This window comes from Armigeres subalbatus, chromosome 2, assembly GCF_024139115.2.
Source record: "Armigeres subalbatus isolate Guangzhou_Male chromosome 2, GZ_Asu_2, whole genome shotgun sequence".
Classification (NCBI taxonomy): Eukaryota; Metazoa; Arthropoda; class Insecta; order Diptera; family Culicidae; genus Armigeres; species Armigeres subalbatus.
Genome location: NC_085140.1, coordinates 229,804,473 through 229,826,191, shown reverse-complemented (window position 1 = coordinate 229,826,191; position 21,719 = coordinate 229,804,473). Strand labels below are relative to the sequence as shown.

The 21,719-nt window shown below is 43.3% G+C and overlaps 1 long non-coding RNA gene across 1 annotated transcript; it reads right to left on the bottom strand.

The window, feature by feature from the left end:
- Window positions 1-516: 516 nt before the first annotated feature.
- Window positions 517-13,113, bottom strand: LOC134215998 (uncharacterized). The gene is made up of 4 exons (XR_009980421.1): window positions 13,008-13,113; window positions 12,854-12,940; window positions 12,298-12,524; window positions 517-605 (listed from the first exon to the last, which is right to left on the bottom strand). It is a non-coding gene; the product is annotated as an uncharacterized LOC134215998 (long non-coding RNA).
- Window positions 13,114-21,719: the final 8,606 nt, after the last annotated feature.

Sequence of the window (21,719 nt, the reverse complement as noted above, 5' to 3'; positions counted from 1 at the left end):
ACTACACAGCAAAAACAGTTGTTGAATATTACATTCGAAACAGATGCACATAGGCTATTCCGTCAGAGCTGTGATATTACACTCGTTCGATGTACACGTCAATTCGCGAGTAGCAGCGCCGGTGTAATTTTTTTCATGATGTAATTTTGATCGATGGCGTATTCGACGGTAACGTACAGAGATACAGTGTAATTTTGGAGATGCTGACACACCTAATTCGAGGGTTTTATCAAATTACAAATACAAAAAAAAAAAGATTGTTTATTCTTAGTTATTAATTGAAAGCTCGAGTTACATTATTTATTCTTCCGTTATTGAAATTGTTTTAATTAAACCAATAAAACTGAGAGATGTTATCTTCACTTTGATTTATTCAGGTCAATACTGGAATGTCCACTCAGCTTAGTTACCGCCATCATCGTTTCCTTAATTGTGTCGAAGTGCGATGCCCATCCGTAAATGTCGCCCAGACATACTACGGTGCTACAGCTGAACCGCAAATTCCCGATGCTGGCAAGAGACTATTCCACCGGCGCGAAACTGCTCGACCATCCTGCCGGCTGTTCGCCATCGGGCGACGACTGTTTTCTTGGTACTGTGATTTCCTAGAATGAAGAAATTATTAAATTTAAAAATTTACGTTAACAGGTACGTCCCCAACTCCCATTTTACGACAAAACTCAAAATTCAAATCCACGCAGTTCAGCCAATTTCTAACGGCTTTTTAAGCAATCTTCTGGAGTCGATCACAAAATTCTTATAGTTTTAAGAACCGAGGTCAATTTTTGTACAATGGCCATGGTTCCGGATATATTCCGGGGAGTACTGGGGTTACCTCCCTCCCGGAAAAAATGATCACTGGCAGATCGGCTTCGAAATCCATCGTGCGACAAGTCAACTTCATTATTTTGCAAAACGACTTCATGATTTTGCAAAACAAGTACACTGGAGTAAATTTCGGCGATTTTAGATCGAATTGACCACTCTCCGGGTACTTCCAGGGCCTGGTTCTCTTGGGGAAATGGCCAATATCCGTTCAATCTTGGAACCTATCTTGCGACATGTCAAACTTCATGATTTTGCAAAACAAGTACAATGGAGTACATTTCTGCGATTTTCGATCGAATTGGCCACGCTCCTGGAATTTTCAGGGCCTGGTTCTCTTGGGGAAGTGGCCAATTTTCGTTCAATCTTGGAATCCACCTTGTGGCATGGCAAACTTCATAACAAGTACACTGGAGTCCATTTCGGTGATTTTCGATCGAATTGGCCTTCTTCCGGGTACTTCCAGGTGCTGATTGAAATTTTACCGGCGGTGGCGTGATAGACCATTTTCAGGCATCGGCGGCGGCGTCACGCCGTTGGTGATTGGCGGTGGCGTAGATCGGCGTGAACCAGTTTCAAGCGCCAAAATTTCTTCGTCAAGGAATTCTTCCAGAAGTTCCCCCACTAGTTTTTTTAAAAGATCGTCAAGAAATTCCTTTAGACATTCCTCCGTAAGTGCCTCTGGGAATTCTCCGGAAGTTCCTCCGGAAACTGGAATTGGCCACTTGGAAATCCAGGAATTTCTGAAGGATTTTCGGATGAATTTCTGGAGGAACTTCCGGGGGAATTCCTGGTGGAACATACTGGATAAATTCTGAAGGATCTTCCGGTAGAGTTCCCGGAGGAACTTCGGCAGGAATTCCTGGAGGAACTTCCGGAAGAATTCCGGTAGGAATTTTCGGGGGAACTTTCGGAGGAACTTCCGGAGGAATTACTGGAGGAACCTCCGGAGGAATTCCTGGAGGAACCTTCGGAGAAATTACTGGAGGAATTCCTGGAGGAACTTCAGGAGGAATTCCTGGAGGAACTTCCGGAGGAATTCCTGGAGGAACCTCCGGAGGAATTCCTGGAGGAACCTCCGGAGGAATTCATGGAGGAACCTCCGGAGGAATTCCTGGAGGAACTTCCGGAGGAATTCCTGGAGGAACTTCCGGAGGAATTCCTGGAGGAACTTCCGGAGGAATTCCTGGAGGAACTTCCGGAGGAATTCCTGGAGGAACTTCCGGAGGAATTCCTGGAGGAACTTCCGGAGGAATTCCTGGAGGAACTTCCGGAGGAATTCCTGGAGAAACTTCCGGAGGAATTCCTGGTGGAACTTCCGGAGGAATTCCTGGTGGAACTTCCGGAGGAATTCCTGGAGGAACTTCCGGAGGAATTCCTGGAGGAACTTCCGGAGGAATTCCTGGAGGAACTTCCGGAGGAATTCCTGGAGGAACTTCCGGAGGAATTCCTGGAGGAACTTCCGGAGGAATTCCTGGAGGAACTTCCGGAGGAATTCCTGGAGGAACTTCCGGAGGAATTCCTGGAGGAACTTCCGGAGGAATTCCTGGAGGAACTTCCGGAGGAATTCCTGGAGGAACTTCCGGAGGAATTCCTGGAGGAACTTCCGGAGGAATTCCTGGAGGAACTTCCGGAGGAATTCCTGGAGGAACTTCCGGAGGAATTCCTGGAGGAACTTCCGGAGGAATTCCTGGAGGAACTTCCGGAGGAATTCCTGGAGGAACTTCCGGAGGAATTCCTGGAGGAACTTCCGGAGGAATTCCTGGAGGAACTTCCGGAGGAATTCCTGGAGGAACTTCCGGAGGAATTCCTGGAGGAACTTCCGTAGGAATTCGTGGAGGAACTTCCGGAGGAATTCCTGGAGGAACTTTCGGAGGAATTCCTGGAGGAACTTCCGGAGGAATTCCTGGAGGAACTTCTGGAGGAATTCCTGGAGGAACTTCCGGAGGAATTCCTGGAGGAACTTCCGGAGGAATTCCTGGAGGAACTTCCGGAGGAATTCCTGGAGGAACTTCCGGAGGAATTCCTGGAGGAACTTCCGGAGGAATTCCTGGAGGAACTTCCGGAGGAATTCCTGGAGGAACTTCCGGAGGAATTCCTGGAGGAACTTCCGGAGGAATTCCTGGAGGAACTTCCGGAGGAATTCCTGGAGGAACTTCCGGAGGAATTCCTGGAGGAACTTCCGGAGGAATTCCTGGAGGAACTTCCGGAGGAATTCCTGGAGGAACTTCCAGAGGAATTCCTGGAGGAACTTCCGGAGGAATTCCTGGAGGAACTTCCGGAGGAATTCCTGGAGGAACTTCCGGAGGAATTCCTAGAGGAACTTCCGGAGGAATTCCTGGAGGAACTTCCAGAGGAATTCCTGGAGGAACTTCCGGAGGAATTCCTGGAGGAACTTCCGGAGGAATTCCTGGAGGAACTTCCGGAGGAATTCCTGGAGGAACTTCCGGAGGAATTCCTGGAGGAACTTCCGGAGGAATTCCTAGAGGAACTTCCGGAGGAATTCCTGGAGGAACTTCCAGAGGAATTCCTGGAGGAACTTCCGGAGGAATTCCTGGAGGAACTTCCGGAGGAATTCCTAGAGGAACTTCCGGAGGAATTCCTGGAGGAACTTCCGGAGGAATTCCTGGAGGAACTTCCGGAGGAATTCCTGGAGGAACTTCCGGAGGAATTCCTGGAGGAACTTCCGGAGGAATTCCTGGAGGAACTTCCGGAGGAATTCCTGGAGGAACTTCCGGAGGAATTCCTGGAGGAACTTCCGGAGGAATTCCTGGAGGAACTTCCGGAGGAATTCCTGGAGGAACTTCCGGAGGAATTCCTGGAGGAACTTCCGGAGGAATTCCTGGAGGAACTTCCGGAGGAATTCCTGGAGGAACTTCCGGAGGAATTCCTGGAGGAACTTCCGGAGGAATTCCTGGAGGAACTTCCGGAGGAATTCCTGGAGGAACTTCCGGAGGAATTCCTGGAGGAACTTCCGGAGGAATTCCTGGAGGAACTTCCGGAGGAATTCCTGGAGGAACTTCCGGAGGAATTCCTGGAGGAACTTCCGGAGGAATTCCTGGAGGAACTTCCGGAGGAATTCCTGGAGGAACTTCCGGAGGAATTCCTGGAGGAACTTCCGGAGGAATTCCTGGAGGAACTTCCGGAGGAATTCCTGGAGGAACTTCCGGAGGAATTCCTGGAGGAACTTCCGGAGGAATTCCTGGAGGAACTTCCGGAGGAATTCCTGGAGGAACTTCCGGAGGAATTCCTGGAGGAACTTCCGGAGGAATTCCTGGAGGAACTTCCGGAGGAATTCCTGGAGGAACTTCCGGAGGAATTCCTGGAGGAACTTCCGGAGGAATTCCTGAAGGAACTTCCGGAGGAATTCCTGGAGGAACTTCCGGAGGAATTCCTGGAGGAACTTCCGGAGGAATTCCTGGAGGAACTTCCGGAGGAATTCCTGGAGGAACTTCCGGAGGAATTCCTGGAGGAACTTCCGGAGGAATTCCTGGAGGAACTTCCGGAAGAATTCCTGGATTAACTTCCGGAGGAATTCCAGGAGGAACTTCCGGAGGAATTCCTGGAGAAACTTCCGGAGGAATTCCTGGAGGAACTTCCGGAGGAATTCCTGGAGGAACTTCCGGAGGAATTCCTGGAGGAACTTCCGGAGGAATTCCTGGAGGAACTTCCGGAGGAATTCCTGGAGTAACTTCCGGAGGAATTCCTGGAGGAACTTTCGGAGGAATTCCTGGAGAAACTTCCGGAGGAATTCCTGGAGGAACTTCCGGAGGAATTCCTGGAGGAACTTCCGGAGGAATTCCTGGAGGAACTTCCGGAGGAATTCCTGGAGGAACTTCCGGAGGAATTCCTGGAGGAACTTCCGGAGGAATTCCTGGAGGAACTTCCGGAGGAATTCCTGGAGGAACTTCCGGAGGAATTCCTGGAGGAACTTCCGGAGGAATTCCTGGAGGAACTTCCGAGGAATTCCTGGAGGAACTTCCGAGGAATTCCTGGAGGAACTTCCGGAGGAATTCCTGGAGGAACTTCCGGAGGAATTCCTGGAGGAACTTCCGGAGGAATTCCTGGAGGAACTTCCGGAGGAATTCCTGGAGGAACTTCCGGAGGAATTCCTGGAGGAACTTCCGGAGGAATTCCTGGAGGAACTTCCGGAGGAATTCCTGGAGGAACTTCCGGAGGAACTCCTGAAGGAACTTCCGGAGGAACTCCTGAAGGAACTTTCGGAGGAATTCCTGGAGGAACTTCGGGAGGAATTCCTGGAGTAACTTCCGGAGGAATTTCCGGAGGAATTTCTGGAGGAACTTTCGGAGGAATTCCTGGAGGAACTTCCGGAGGAATTCCTGGAGTAACTTCCGGAGGAATGTCCGGAGGAATTCCTGGAGGAACTTCCGGAGGAATTCCTGGAGGAACTTCCGGATGAATTCCTGGAGGAACTTCCGGAGGAATTCCTGGAGGAACTTCCGGAGGAATTCCTGGAGGAACTTCCGGAGGAATTCCTGGAAGAACTTCCGGAGGAATTCCTGGAGGAACTTCCGGAGGAATTCCTGGAGGAACTTCCGGAGGAATTCCTGGAGGAACTTCCGGAGGAATTCCTGGAGGAACTTCCGGAGGAATTCCTGGAGGAACTTCCGGAGGAATTCCTGGAGGAACTTCCGGAGGAATTCCTGGAGGAACTTCCGGAGGAATTCCTGGAGGAACTTCCGGAGGAATTCCTGGAGGAACTTCCGGAGGAATTCCTGGAGGAACTTCCGGAGGAATTCCTGGAGGAACTTCCGGAGGAATTCCTGGAGGAACTTCCGGAGGAATTCCTGGAGGAACTTCCGGAGGAATTCCTGGAGGAACTTCCAATGAAATTCCTGGAGGAACTTCCTGAGGAATTCCTGGAGGAACTTCCGGAGGAATTCCTGGAGGAACTTCCGGAGGAATTCCTGGAGGAACTTCCGGAGGAATTCCTGGAGGAACTTCCGGAGGAATTCCTGGAGGAACTTCCGGAGGAATTCCTGGAGGAACTTCCGGAGGAATTCCTGGAGGAACTTCCGGAGGAACTCCTGAAGGAACTTCCGGAGGAACTCCTGAAGGAACTTTCGGAGGAACTCCTGAAGGAACTTTCGGAGGAATTCCTGGAGGAACTTCGGGAGGAATTCCTGGAGTAACTTCCGGAGGAATTTCCGGAGGAATTCCTGGAGGAACTTTCGGAGGAATTCCTGGAGGAACTTCCGGAGGAATTCCTGGAGGAACTTCCGGAGGAATTCCTGGAGGAACTTCCGGAGGAATTCCTGGAGGAACTTCCGGAGGAATTCCTGGAGGAACTTCCGGATGAATTCCTGGAGGAACTTCCGGAGGAATTCCTGGAGGAACTTCCGGAGGAATTCCTGGAGGAACTTCCGGAGGAATTCCTGGAGGAACTTCCGGAGGAATTCCTGGAGGAACTTCCGGAGGAATTCCTGGAGGAACTTCCGGAGGAATTCCTGGAGGAACTTCCGGAGGAATTCCTGGAGGAACTTCCGGAGGAATTCCTGGAGGAACTTCCGGAGGAATTCCTGGAGGAACTTCCGGAGGAATTCCTGGAGGAACTTCCGGAGGAATTCCTGGAGGAACTTCCGGAGGAATTCCTTGAGGAACTTCCGGAGGAATTCCTGGAGGAACTTCCGGAGGAATTCCTGGAGGAACTTCCGGAGGAATTCCTGGAGGAACTTCCGGAGGAATTCCTGGAGGAACTTCCGGAGGAATTCCTGGAGGAACTTCCGGAGGAATTCCTGGAGGAACTTCCGGAGGAATTCCTGGAGGAACTTCCGGAGGAATTCCTGGAGGAACTTCCGGAGGAATTCCTGGAGGAACTTCCGGAGGAATTCCTGGAGGAACTTCCGGAGGAATTCCTGGAGGAACTTCCGGAGGAATTCCTGGAGGAACTTCCGGAGGAATTCCTGGAGGAACTTCCGGAGGAATTCCTGGAGGAACTACCGGAGGAATTCCTGGAGGAACTACCGGAGGAATTCCTGGAGGAACTTCCGGAGGAATTCCTGGAGGAACTTCTGGAGGAATTCCTGGAGGAACTTCTGGAGGAATTCCTGGAGGAACTTCTGGAGGAATTCCTGGAGAAGCTTCAGCAGGAAGATCGAGACCGTGAAGAGACGGAGCAACTGTACCACGCTAATAACACACGAAAGTTCTATGAGAAGTTGATCCGTTCACGTAAGGGCCACGTGCTACAGCCTGATATGTGTAAGGACATAAACGGGAACCTTCTTACGAACGAGCGTGAGGTGATCCAAAGGTAGCGGCAGGTGTGGCAAACGAAGATGGCGGTATGGTGATGGACCTGGGAGAACGCGCGCTGAACATGATTTTACCGACTCCGGATCTCCAGGAAATCCAGGAGGAGATTGGCCGGCTGAAGAACAACAAAGCCCCTAGGGTTGACCAACTACCAGGAGAACTATTTAAACACGGTGGTGAGGCACTGGCTAGAGCACCGCACTGGGTCATTACCAAGATTTGGGAGGAGGAAGTTTTGCCGCAGGAGTGGATGGAAGGTGTCGTGTGTCCCATCTACAAAAAGAGCGATAAGCTGGATTGTAGCAACTACTGCGCAATCACATTGCTGAACGCCGCCTACAAGGTACTCTCCCAAATTTTATGCCGTCGACTAGCACCAATTGTAAGGGAGTTCGTGGGGCAGTACCAGGCGGGTTTTATTGTCGAACGCTTCACCACGGACCAGGTGTTCGCCAGTCGCCAAGTACTGCAGAAATGCCGCGAATACAACGTGCCCACACATCATCTATTCATCGACTTTAAAGCCGCATATGATAGAATCGATCGGGACCAGATATGGCAGCTAATGCACGAACACGGATTTCCGGATAAACTGACATGGTTGATCAAAACGGATCAATGATCAAGATCAATGGATCGGGTGATGTGCGTAGTTCGAGTTTCAGGGACATTCTCGAGTCCTTTCGAAACCCGCAGATGGTTGCGACAAGGTGATGGTCTTTCGTGTCTGCTATTAAACATCGCTTTGGAAGGGGTAATACGAAGAACAGGGATTAACATGAGAGGTACAATTTTCAATACGTCCGTCCAGCTATTTGGCTTCGCCGACGACATAGATATTATGGCACGTAACTTTGAGAAGATGGAGGAAGCCTACATCAGACTGAAGAGGGAAACCAAGCGGATCGGACTAGTCATCAACACGTCGAAGACGAAGTACATGATAGGAAGAGGTTCAAGAGAAGACAATGTGAGCCACTCACCGCGAGTTTGCATCGGTGGTGACGAAATCGAGGTGGTAGAAGAATTTGTGTATACTTGGGCTCACTGGTGACTGCCGAAAATGATACCAGCAGAGAAATTCGGAGACGCATAGTGGCTGGAAATCGTACGTACTTTGAACTCCACTAGACGCTCCGATCGAATAGAGTTCGCCGCCGTACCAAACTGGCTATCTACAAAACGCTCATTAAACAGTTAGTCCTCTACGGACATGAGACCTGGACGATGCTTGTGGAGGACCAACGCGCACTAGGAGTTTTCGAAAGGAAAGTGCTGCGTACCATCTATGGTGGGTTGCAAATGGCGGACGGTACGTCGAGGAGGCGAATGAACCACGAGTTGCATGAGCTGCTGGGAAACCATCCATCGTTCACACTTTATATAGTTATATAGCCTTTTCGTCACACCTCGGTATGAATCCAAGAAATACAACAATCGTTTTGGAAACCTAAAATAAATCCTTTTGAAATCCTAAAAGGACTTCTTCAGGAATTCCAAAAGGTCTCCTTTCGGAACCGGACTCCTTTCGGAAAACAAAATGAGCCCCTTTCGGAATCCCAAAAGCACTTCATTTTGAATTCCAAAAGGACTTCCCTCGGAATCCCAAAAAGATTATATATGAATTCCGTTGATTCCAAAACGAATTCCTATTCGAATCCCAAAAAAACCTTTTGCAAGAAAAAATCCTTCCGGAATCCCAAAACGATTCTTTCGGAAGACCTTTCGTGAGACAAATAGAACTCGTTTGGATTCCTAAAGCGATACGACCTGTACTCGCAAAGCGATTCCTACTGAAATTCCTTAGGATATTTCAAATAGATTCCTTTTGAAATCTCAAGAGAATTCCTTTCAAAAAAAGATTCCTTTCGGGGCTCTCCTTACCCTTTCGGATTCCTAAAAGATGATAATGAATACAAAGTGAATTCACTAACTGGCTATCGTGTCAAAAACCACAATTTGAATTAAGTCAGTTCAATAAGTCAATTCAATTCTATAGACCAAATTGTGCAACTTCCAAACGCGGTTCACAAGCGGAATCACCCAACCGGCTGCACCGGGAGCCACAACCCACCTCGACGAGCACTGGATGCAGAAAGGCCTCGTGCCAACGGTCGGATGTATTATAAAGCCTCGCTCCGCGGTAATGTTCACTCACACATGTCTAGCTCTGCAGTAAAACATACTTGCGCATGCGTAACATAGTTCACCTGTGTGAGTGTGGTTACAGTCATCATTACCATCATCAATGCGGCGTTGTAATAGGGTGTCTCTCACATCACACTTCAGCTTAAAAAAAAAAAGAAATGTCCAGGAGTTTTCGTACAGTTTTATCCATCAATCCATTTTCAATTTTTAACGAAACAAATAAACAACGTTAGTCAGCTTCTCTCCAGAAGCTACTGCTGCGGCCATGGCAATAACTATCTCAAAGTTTGCTAGGTACCTATTGTAAGCCTGTCTCATACCATTTGATGACACAATTTTCGAAAATGATGGGATATGATCACTACGAAGACAGCCCAGCGATCTCAGCTTCGTGGCATGATGCAGCACAAGTTTGAGCGATTGCAACAGGTTTCATTTGCTAGCACGTTGTTCGAGTAAGAGGCGTGCATAGCTTCGCAAGTCCTTTCTCTGGTGAGGATAATCTCTCACTCGTTTCGGGGTTTCCACCACCAGCCGCCAGCTAACTGTTGTGATTTGCAGCAGTATCGTCATCCGCAGCTACATATGCTACCGACCGTGTAACGTTTTCGTCCAATTGTGTTACCGATGATGTTTCACTCCTATCATGCCATTCGACTTCGGGATTGAACAGCATCCTGTCATTCCAGCCATCTACTGCACCGATGGAACCAAATGCAAGTTTCAAATTTGACTGTAGGTATATCAACAATTGACGAACGACGCTCCCCTATATCCAACGCGAAAGTAAGAGACAGAAAAGTATGCGCTGCTGCTCTGCATTATGCTCATTGTTCAGTAAAACTTGACTACCACTAGGTTCGCTATCGTTCCAAAATCATGGAAGGATCACATTTTATGGCAAATAACCCTATATGTTATGTGAGCTACTGTTCCATAACGTTTTTCGATGTTCTAACCCAGGAGTTGGTGGTCTGTCGTATTCTTCACCACTTTCAATGACGCCTCCGAAAAATTACTGATTAATTTTCATTAGTCATTCTGACATTCATTCTCCACTTTCCTCTCAAGCGTTCCATGCGTACTCGGATAACAGAAAACATATTTTTCGATACATTTTCACGAAACGCCTTTCCGGTTTTTTTTCTCATTACGCATTGTGATTGTGCTCTACTGCCGTTCTGTTATTTTTTTTCATCGAACATCCCGTGCGATAGTTTTCGTCCCGAAAACACTTATGCGCATATTTTCCTCCTTTAATTCTCCCGTTCCGGCATTTTTATTCTCATCGCGCATCCCGCCGATGATGTTTATGCGCTAGTTTTCGTCCCGAAAACACTAATACACATTTTCTTATTCAATTTGCGTCCCACAAATTAACGAAATAATTGCCGTCCCGGCATTTTTTCTCATCGCTCATCCCGCTGACGATGATTGTGTGCTAGTTTTCGTCCCGAAAACACTTATGCGCACATTTTCTAATTTAATTTGCGTCCCACAAATTAACAAGAGAATTGCCGTCCCGGCATTTTTTCCTCATCGCGCATTCCGCCGACGATGATTATGCGCTAGTTTTCGTCCCGAAAACACTTATGCGCACTTTTCCTCCTTTAATCTGCGTCCCACAAATTAACAAAATAACCGCCTTTTCTGGCCGTGGCCGCTAGTGGCAGTTGTGCGCTGGTTTTCGTCTCAAAGTACCAACACGCACGATTTCTTCCAACTGGGACGCAAGTAGCTAGTAGTTAACGAAAAAACACGCGGTATGTCATCCAATTGCCAGTTGAGTAATTCTCGCTTGCATACCTCAGGACTTGTTTTTTTTTATATAATATCATCGATGATATTATACCTGGCAGGATCGCCATTGTGCAACTTCCAAATGCGGTTCACAAGCGGAATCACCCAACCGGCTGCACCGGGAGCCACAACCTACCTCGACGAGCACTGGATGCAGAAAGGCCTCGTGCCAACGGTCGGATGTATTATAAAGCCTCGCTCCGCGGTAATGTTCACTCACACATGTCTAGCTCTGCAGTAAAACATACTTGCGCATGCGTAACATAGTTCACCTATGTGAGTGTGGTTACAGTCATCATTACCATCATCAATGCGGCGTTGTAATAGGGTGTCTCTCACACAAATCTAGCTAAATAAATAATATCTTTTTAATAAAATGATTTTGAGCTTTTTAGTGGAATGTCTTCACTTTGTCATAAGACGAATTTGTACTAAGGACTGTATCGAAAATAAGTTATCCACTTTCAAAGTGTTACTACTCAGAAGCTCATGAGGATATTTGTTTGTTTTATCCTGCAATCGATGTATTCATATGTTAAGTTTCATATCAGAATTTATTTGTTTGTTGAAAATTTGTTGTTTCCGATGTATCGCAAATTTAAAGTGATATTGAAATTCGAGTTTTGGACACATGGCTCCGTGAGAAGGGCACCGAGATGGATAATTTGACAAAGCGTGTCGCTATCCACCCCCAAAGGTAAAAATTCATGGTCAGCAAGCTCGGGGAATACTGCACGTTCGCCAACCTGTCGGAAAAGGAAGAAAATCAAAATCAAGTGACCGGAATTTGGACCGGAAAGTAATCATGTTATAAAACGAGGCAATTTTTTGCTAATTTGTGACCAGGAAGAAAAATGTTTGAATAAATGTTGAAATAGTGCAATATTTATTCAATATTATATTTTTTCATAAAACTTAACAAACGGAGTTAACATATATTGCTAGACAAATTTTAATAAATTTTCAAAATTCATCCGATTTTATTCGAATAAAATAATGTGGATAACTTATTCTCGATACAGTCCTTATCCCATTTAATTTCACCACTTGATTGTAACTTTACAGATATCTATGTACTTCGACGAGTCCTGTCAAGTACAAGACACTGAAGACGGCCTTACTGTGGAGGTCGAAATACGTATCTGTCAAGTTACAATCAAGTGGTGGAATTAAATGGGATAGTACGAACTCGTCTTATGACAAGTAAATAATACTTATCATTTATATTATAAAATATTTCTTACATACCTTTGCCCCCTTCAGTTCCATTGACAAAGTGATCAAAGGATAACCGCTGATTCAGAGTTTGAATTCAGTGTCGATATCATGAAGACCTTGTCCTTTCATCGTCCAAATAAATCCATTTGTTAATCGATGAGAAACGCTTCAAACAACGCCAGCCAAGCACACGGTGGACGAATATCGAAACATCCGGAAAGTTCCTTATTCCACCAACCTGCTACAGAAATTCCATGCTGAAATTTAAGAAATATTATAAATCTATTAAACAGAAACTACTTTTAATGCGATACACCGAGCTGAGAAACAGGTACCGGCTAGAGTAAACGCGATGTGCGATGCGACGCGACATTTTATCGATAATGATTGTTATTTTTTTACGTGAGTCACGTCGCATTCTCGTCGTCCGTCCTGGCTGGTCCTTAAGTATTCCCACAAATCATCTGTGGGAATACTGTAAAGTTTAAAATCGCCCAAAACTACCGGACAAAAATCTGTATCTAACTAGACAGGTGATCTCGATCCTTTCAAGCTAATAATAAGACAAAAGAAAAAATTAACTTACGGTTTACACGTTTATCACGCTGGAGGTGTGAATAAACCATCACAGCAATCATCTTTATTTCCCTGCCGAGGTGTCAAAGTTCCAGTTCTGAAGAAAAGAGACATGAATAAATAAATTACAGACTACAAAAAGACCCTCTCTGTACTGTACTCACCAGATCTTCATTCAACTAATTCGGCGGGACAGCAATGATGATCTTGTACGGAAAGTGGGGCTCAAGGTGCTCGGGCTCGGGTATGTAGATCCATCGCAGATTTTTTGCTGCAAACCGATAAAAACGTCGTTAAATTATTTGCTACGAAATTACATATTACATAAAAAAAATATTCACGTAGATCGTGGTATGGCTGGCAGCGGTCATTCCTGGCATGGACTGGTGTAGGGTACTGTCTCTTGAAATTGATATTGAATGTCATTGCTATAGGGTATTTTCGTCAATCGAACGAAACTCCAGAACAACGAAATTGTTTGGTCCAAACCGAACAAGCTCATGGGAGAGTTCCATCTTCTCCTCCTAGGTGCAATCGAATGGGATGTATCCCACGTACAATCCACCAGCCTATCACAGGATAGGCGACCCAACAACCGGAACAATTGTCGTAAATGTATTGGATACGATATTGGCCGGAGTCGGACCAGCCGCATGACTATTGCGAAGTGATGTGTTCGAATCCCTATGACGGTACATCCGTGGGAGATTCCAGCGGCGAGAACTTCTGGTACGAAGAACTCGGATGGATCGTTGTTTCTACTGCACTATCGTTCACAGAGTAGGGACCTTGGTACACGGTTAGAAAAAAGTACCTAATTTCAGGTACTTTTTTTCTCTTGCATCTCCCTCCCTCTTCCCTTTGTTGTCATAAAATGAAGAGCAAAACCACTCAACAAGGGCATTAAAGTGTGGGAACCCAACGTTGAGTAATCTCATGTTTACAAAAGTTGAGTGAAATTTACCTAAGTTTTGGTTAGTTTCTATTTAAAATTAAGTATATTTTACTTAATATTAGGTGAATTTAGTTTAATTTCAAGAAAAAAGTACTTAATTTTGGGTTCCCACACTGAACCCTCGATTTGAGTGAAAAGTACCTAATATTAGGTACTTTTTTCTAACCGTGTAGGGACTTACCACGTCGAGTGCGATCTTGATCTACGAAAGAAAAGCAAAATTACAGAAAACAGCAAGATGCTAAACTTTCAATTAGCTACTTACCCATTTTTGGAAATAAAAAACAAGGTTTATGCCTTGTTATGAATAACTAAAACGAACGCACTAATATCCTTGGTAATATCACAATGTTTTGATGAATACTTCAGTAAAAGACACTATAAATGGTATCTAATTACAATTTCTATAATTTCCGCTTTGCAAAAAAAACAAATATGGTGCCCTCATCGATGACACGACGTGTATCAAACGAAAAGTGAGAAGTGTTGCTAGAATGAAAATTATAACATCATCAATACAATATTACACTCAATTTGTGTAATATGACACAAAAAAATTAGAATCACCTATGTGCATCTGATTCTGTGTAATATTTCCCGTTTCAATGTTCGACTATTACATAGCTGCAACGTAATGGAATTTGGTGAATCCGATTTCTGTGTAATTTGCAGCTTATATAATATTACATCAAAATGGATGTTAATATGCATTAAAATTCCGACGTTACATCGAATTTTTAGTACATTGTTTGGATTACGTCGATGGATATTACTTTTTTATTTGCTGTGTAATTTAAATTCGATCGAAAATTTACGGTAAGTGGTCAACTGTTAAGGGCCAATTTCCGATGCCAATACAGGAACTTTTGTATATTGGGTATTCAACTGAAAACCAGTTATCTTCGGCTGCCCACCATGCTCGCCAAGTTCTTTGAATATTGTCTGCCCTCTTAGATCGCTGCACTTCCCCCTTTGTACCACCCGGATCTGATGCGAACACCGTCTATGCAGGATTGCTGCGTACAGAATTCTTGCAACATTCCCTGCGAGCTCGTCGTTTCAGCGCCACACATCGTTCCCACACACATAAGCACACATAAGCACTCGTAGTATTCGAGTGCTTATCATTCTCCAATCTTCTTAAAGATTCTATCCGTGAAGGACTTTAGAGTGTTTTGCTATATGGTACATTTGATGTGGTTGTGAATCTCCTTTACCCAAGGTTGTAGAGTGCGAATAAGAGAATTACGATCCCAGAAATTACCTATTACTTTGATATTACTAAATTCTATTTAGTTTAATTTTATATTTGAGTACCATTCTGCGACGCCTACAACACTCGCTACAACATGTCTATGTGTATAGAATTGAATGACATAGAAATTTGAAAACATTTGACTACATTTGACAGCAACTACGCACTTTCAATAATAAAATGTAAAGTTGTTAAATGCAAAGGGTTTATTTCATTAACTTTTGTAGTATTTATACCCACGACATTTGTTTAGTGCATGTCTTTCTGCTCCATTCCTATTGAGAAGAAATGAAGTGGGTAGTCGTTTTTTTTAGATGTTTCTCAAACTTAATATGAGGACTTTTTAGATTGACAATAAGTGGAATAATACTGATTTTGACCATGATGCATCGGTACTGTAGTTCAAACATATTTTTGCTTCTCATGAGTTCCGAATTCGTTTTTGTACAGAGATCTGATTTCATTGCGTTAGGTATTTCGGAATCTCACCTTTACACAGAGCTCTAATCAGTCAGAAGGTTCAGCAAATCCACCGAAGTATTATCCGCTTCTTTCCTAATTAATCAGCGCTCTGGAGCTTGGAGATTCATGTCGTTGGCTTCGAAACCAGCCTAAGATTGAGTTCCAGAAGGTGCTATAGATGGGCCATCTAAAAGCAGATTATAGTCGTTCCAAACTCTTCCGACCATCACTCATAAGTATTATCATAGAATAGTAAGAACTAGATCACAGTGTGGTTGATCTTACTCCGTAATGCACCACGAAAAGGTGGATACCCAGTAGGGTGGTTCAAAAAATCGATTTTGCTCCACAGTGCTCATCTGATTCTTTACCATGTTCTGAGTGTCCTCTAAAAATTTGAGATCATTTGGATTAAAACTGATTTAGCACAAGCCGTTTCAAGTTTGCATGCAAATTAGTATGGGGAAATTTATTTTTTCATTATACTGTTAATCACGCTTCCCCATCAAGTGCATGTTAAAAGAAAACCTACATAGCTAAGAGGAATACTCAACAGCTTTCACTCAGTGAAAACCGCATCTCAATTAATCGTTCCAATAATTAGTAATCGAATTTAATCTATATCGTGGTTTTCTGGAGCTAATGGCATAACTCATCAACAGGCAACATTGCTGCTCGTGGCGCAAAAGATAGCACACACAAATTCAGGCTACTATGTTGCACTGCACATTTCAGTGATGCCCTCAAAGAAGTTTAACGATCATGACTAAAGATTCGCAACCTATCTTAAAATCGATTACTAATTATTGGGACGATTAATCAACATGCAGTTTTCGTTGAGTGAAAGCTGTTGAGTATCCCTTTTAGCTATGTAGGTTTTCTTTTAACCTGCGCTTAATGGGGAAACGTCATTAACGGTATAATGAAAACATAAATTTCTCCATACTAATTTGCATACAAACTTGAAACGGCTTGTGCTAAATCAGTTTTAATCCAAATGAGCTTAAATTTTCAGAGGACACTCAGAACATGGTAAAGAATCAGAAGAGCACTGTGGAGCAAATTCAATTTTTTGAACCACCCTAATACCCAGCTTTACAGGCTCCGTTAAGGTGATTATAGAATGAAGCCCGTGGTGAATTTCAAATTCACCACACGTTTAGCTACATACATTTTAATAAGCCCAAATCTGGCGGAATAGTTTTCGTACAGTACCGAGAATCAAATTATGATTGTTCAGCATAATTAAGTAAACGATCTACCTTTATTTCAGCCCCATACGCGTTATGGTTCTTTCATCTCGTGCGCTTGAAAAAAATATTGGAAAAGCACGTGGTTTACAAAATGGCCGATTTTCTGACTTCAGTCACCTTAACTGCCTGGCTAATTGTTTCACCCCATTCCATTTATCCCCTCTGCACGAGTCACCTGACATCTTGAGACTCGGGGTTAGGGACGTCATATTTTCAGTATTAGTGTAGTACCGAGCCTGGCAATATGACCGGATTGACACCGCTACGCACTACTTCAGAGTAACCATTTTCCTGCGTAACATTTTAAGGTTAGTCCATGCACCATGTTGCAGCACCATGTTTTCGGCTTCAGGCGAGTTGTTCGTGGATGACAGCCGTTTCATGGGGGTGGAATACACTATACCCAGGGTATCGAGAAAGTTTCCAACCCGAAAACATCCTAGACCACACCGAGAATCGAACTCGCCATCTCCAAATTGGCAATCCTACGCGTTTTCTCGCAAGGCCACTGGAGACCCCTTCGGCTACCTGTTGGCTAGGACGGGACTTGCAAAGAGGAAAAAATGTAACTTCATCTGCAACCAGCAAGCGCTGTCACGAATTGTCAGATGCAACCAGCACCTTTTTGTGTGAAAGTATTGGTATCCCTCGAAAAGTATTCCGAATGATTTTATTTTACGAGTACTTTTTCACTTTGAAAAGTATTCTACAATAGCCGGACAGATTATTATTGAACATTTATAAATACATGTTTTATTTCAGATAGGAAAATCTTTATAAAAATAAGTTTCCAACCCGAAAACATCCTAGACCACACCGAGAATCGAACTCGCCATCTCCAAATTGGAAATCCTACGCGTTTTCTCGCAAGGCTACTGGAGACCCCTTCGGCTACCTGTTGGTGGTATTGCTTTGCGTGGGATTGCCATCAGATTGTACAAATCGACGTTTGGATCTTTGTTTACAGTATCAAATACGTCATTTTGAATAAGTACCCGAGATGTATATAGACGAGGAATCGCAAAGAATAAATTTTGACTGTTACGATTTTTGCGAATATTGGTCTAGAATAGTAAAATATTTAAAATGTTTTCTGATCTAGAGGAATATATAAACAGTCAATTTCTATACTCGTGTAAATTTTCTTGTTGATGAAAAAATAACAAATTTTGGGCTGTCGTTGGGGATTAATATCATCAATGCATGCTTAGACGTAAATTTCAGTTCTGTACCTGAAAGCAGTCAATGTCAAACTTTTTATAGCATCCACCATTATGGTGAACGTGGAAAGCTGAATTGATCCCCAATTCTTAAAGAATTCATAGGAATAATTTTGATAAAGGAAAAGAGGATGATTGATAAACTAATCATTCACTCAAGTACTATAATAAGAACAAACTTGTAATTTTCTCATTCCTGCTTAAAATTTTCCCTGCTCCATATTGGCATGTGCCAAAACGGTTAGCACTCGAGATAAGATAAAACAGATGCTACAATAATCTTGTTCTCATTTACTTCCGCACTTGAGTGTCGCTACATGCGACATGAGGCATCAAAGCTGCAGAACGGCGTTGGCTACGTTAGTTCCTAATTCATTGGTTCCGTCCGTTTTTCCATATCGAGACAAACCACTTAAGCATGTCTGGCCGGTCTGGATGGTCGTAAAATTGACTTCCCGTTTTCCAGCATATGTGCAATGATTATGCTGCGCACTGTCATTTCTGATGCATAAGTTGATCATTGGTTGTGTTTTTCCACTTTATCCCAGACGGATCTTTTGCGTGCCGCCAAACTTCCGAATCGGCCGTAGTCTCTGAAGTCACTCTCAGCATGGAGTGTATGGCACCAGAAGATCATCGACATATTTGTGTCCCAACACCTACGCGAAGACTATCCATTAGCGTGGATGCACTTCCAAGAGCAAAAATATATAAAACCGTACATTTATTTATCCGCTTTTTAGTCGTTGATGATCGACTAATAAATGGTGCCGCCGCTACGATCCGGTGACGCCATTTTTAAAAAGATCCATTTTTTTCTGTTATGTACTGGAGTTGTGGATCGTTTTCCCTTGCTCTATTTCTAAGCGCTTCGCTAGTCATTACAACCTTGTATCACTCACTTTGGAAATTAATGGAAAACGAGCAAGCAGGGTGGAGCGAATGGTTGAAAACTTTTTCAGTTCAAAATGAATTAAAACTGGATGGTTGTTTTTTTTTTAAATATTAGTAGGGGAAGAGACGGCTTTTGCAGGTTTTGTTCTATTATTATCAGGGGGTTTTTGTTGATTTAAATTATTTAGAATTTTTTGGAACATATTGCATATGTTTTAGTGGTAATTTGAAGCCACACGATCAAAAGTACGACCGGAAAAAGTCATGTAAAAACAGAATTCTGTGTACAAGAAATATAAAAATTTTAGTTTTTGGAGTTCCAATATCTTATCAATTGTTTTTTTTATGATGCTTGTATCTACTATGTGATGTAATACGGCCACTCGAGCAATGATCATAAATTATGTCTTGAATGTGCTGAAGTTTTTGCAAATGTTTAATCCCTCTTTTGCATTTCTAAGCATTACATACTAGCTTTGAGCGAACGGCCAGACGTGCTGCCGTTAATGTAAGTAAACGGCGCGATTTTCGTTTTAACTGAAATTTTGTAGATTTCGAAAAGTTTTTTTTTATTGCTTTGTTAACGTGATTTTTTATCTTAAAAGTAAATTCATCACGGTGTTTTTCAATTAATCTGAATTTGCTGTTTTAATATAACCATTTACGTATAGCATTGACATGTTTTTGGCAATGGAATGTGTTTCTACTTCAATAAATGAATTAAATTAGTCATAGAGAGCTTGAACCTCATTTTTCTCGGTTCAGCATTGTTGGCTTTTCGGCCGTCATCATATTGCATCATATATAAGGAAGAAGGAAGAAGGAAGAAAGAAGAAAGAAGAAGGATGCGGGGAGGAAGAGTAAGAAGGAAAAAAGAAGAAGGAAGAAGAAAGAAGGAAGAAGGAAGGAAAAGGAAAAAAAGAAGAAAGAAGGAGAAAAAGAAGAAAGAAAGAAGTAGGAAGAGGGAAGAAGAAAGAAGAAGGAAAAGGAACAAGAGAGAAGGAAAAAGGAAGATGGAAAAAGGAAGAAGGATGCAGGAAGGAAGAAGGAAACTAAAGAAAGAAGAAGAAAGGAGGAAGACGGAAGAAAGAAGACAGAAAAAGGAAGAAAAAAGAAAGAAGATGAAAGAAGAAAGAAGAAAGAAGGAAGAAGGAAGAAGGAAGAAGAAAGAAGGAAGAAGGAAGAAGGAAAAAGAATGAAGGGAGAAGGGAGAAGGAAATAGGAAGAAGGAAGAAGAAAAAACGAAGAGCGAAAAAGAAAAAAAAACAAGGAAAAAGAATGATATGGAAATGCTAATATCATCTTCCAAACTTAGACGTACATATTCATGATAGAATTAGAGGCGAAAGTATAGAATTGATAGTTCCGTTAGCATACGGCAGGCATGAAGAATGTTTTTATAGAAGTCTTCATGTCTGCCGTATGCTAACGGAACTATCAATTCTATACTTTCGCCTCTAATTCTATCATGAACATGTACGTCTAAGTTTGGAAGATGATATTAGCATTTCCATATCATTGTAAATCGTTTAACTTCACGTAGAAGTAACACACACAAAATCCTTAATTTAAGGAAAAAGAAGACAGATGAAAAAAGGAAGATGTAAAAAGGGAGAAGGAAGAAAGGGTAAGGTGGAGGAAGAACTTATCATTTTTCACTTTTTTCTCATTGGACTAATGACCATTCGGACTAACGACCGGTCGGCCTAATGACCTGACACCGAATATAAGTTACCGAAACTCGAAAGGCGATTTTAGTGATTGCTGTCTGACCCTTATGAACTCGAAACTACTAAACCGATAGGCGTGAAAATTTGTATGCAGAGTTTTTTTTAGACCGGGGAAGGTCCTCAAGCCGGTTCGAGACCCCACCCATCTTTGGAAAGGGGGGGGACCAACAAAAATACCACAGAAATTTCTGCATAACTAGTTAGAGAATACATCAATTTCAGGCGAAACGAAGTTCGTCGGGTCTGCTAGTACATAAATAAAATATACACAAACTTCCGACATTTACAAATAGGCTCTCTAAAAAGACCAAATCTTAGTGAGTATTTGTTGGAACAGGAAAACTCACATATGCCGTTATTTCAAGAAACAATCACTTGCAGTCGACCGCAATGATTCTTCACAAATAATAAGATATAACCCGACACCAGCGTAAATTTATACCTAAGTGCAGCCTTCTTACTCTGCCAAATACCTTATTTGCACCACTGAGTAGGGGAACTGTTCCGTTTTCCATCTCACTGAACATATATTCATCTCATCGCAAAACAAAGAAATACAGCACCAATCTCGTCGCTTCTTTTTGCTAACACGCGTGCTCACTGATGAAAAAAAAATTACAAAAATAAGAAACAAACCAAATTTATTTTCATTGCTTTGTTTTTGATGGGATGGAAATAGGAGCTATGGGATGAAATGCTGAACCGTTCCCCTAGATGTTGGCAATTTTCGTAGAAAGTAATAATTCGCGGAAAAAATACTTTAAGTTCAAATAAGTAAAATTTACGATGACATGCGACAATTTCGACGAGCTGAGCATTGCATTGATTTAGTACTTAGATCGAGAACATTCAAACTCAATCAGCAGGCATCAGTAACGGTCGGCAGTAAATGAAGGCATTTATTTTTCATCATGCCGTTCTTAACGTCAAACGTTAAATGACCAAACAGTTGGGGTGTTATTTTTAATTTTCCTCCAAGATTGTGCCTTCGTAGTATTTTCTCGAAAATTACTCGCAATTTGTACATAAACAAATGGTAATGAAGAAATCGAGGGGAAAACAGCTGAACTATAAATTCCTGTCGGAACCGCCAACGAAGGAAAGAAA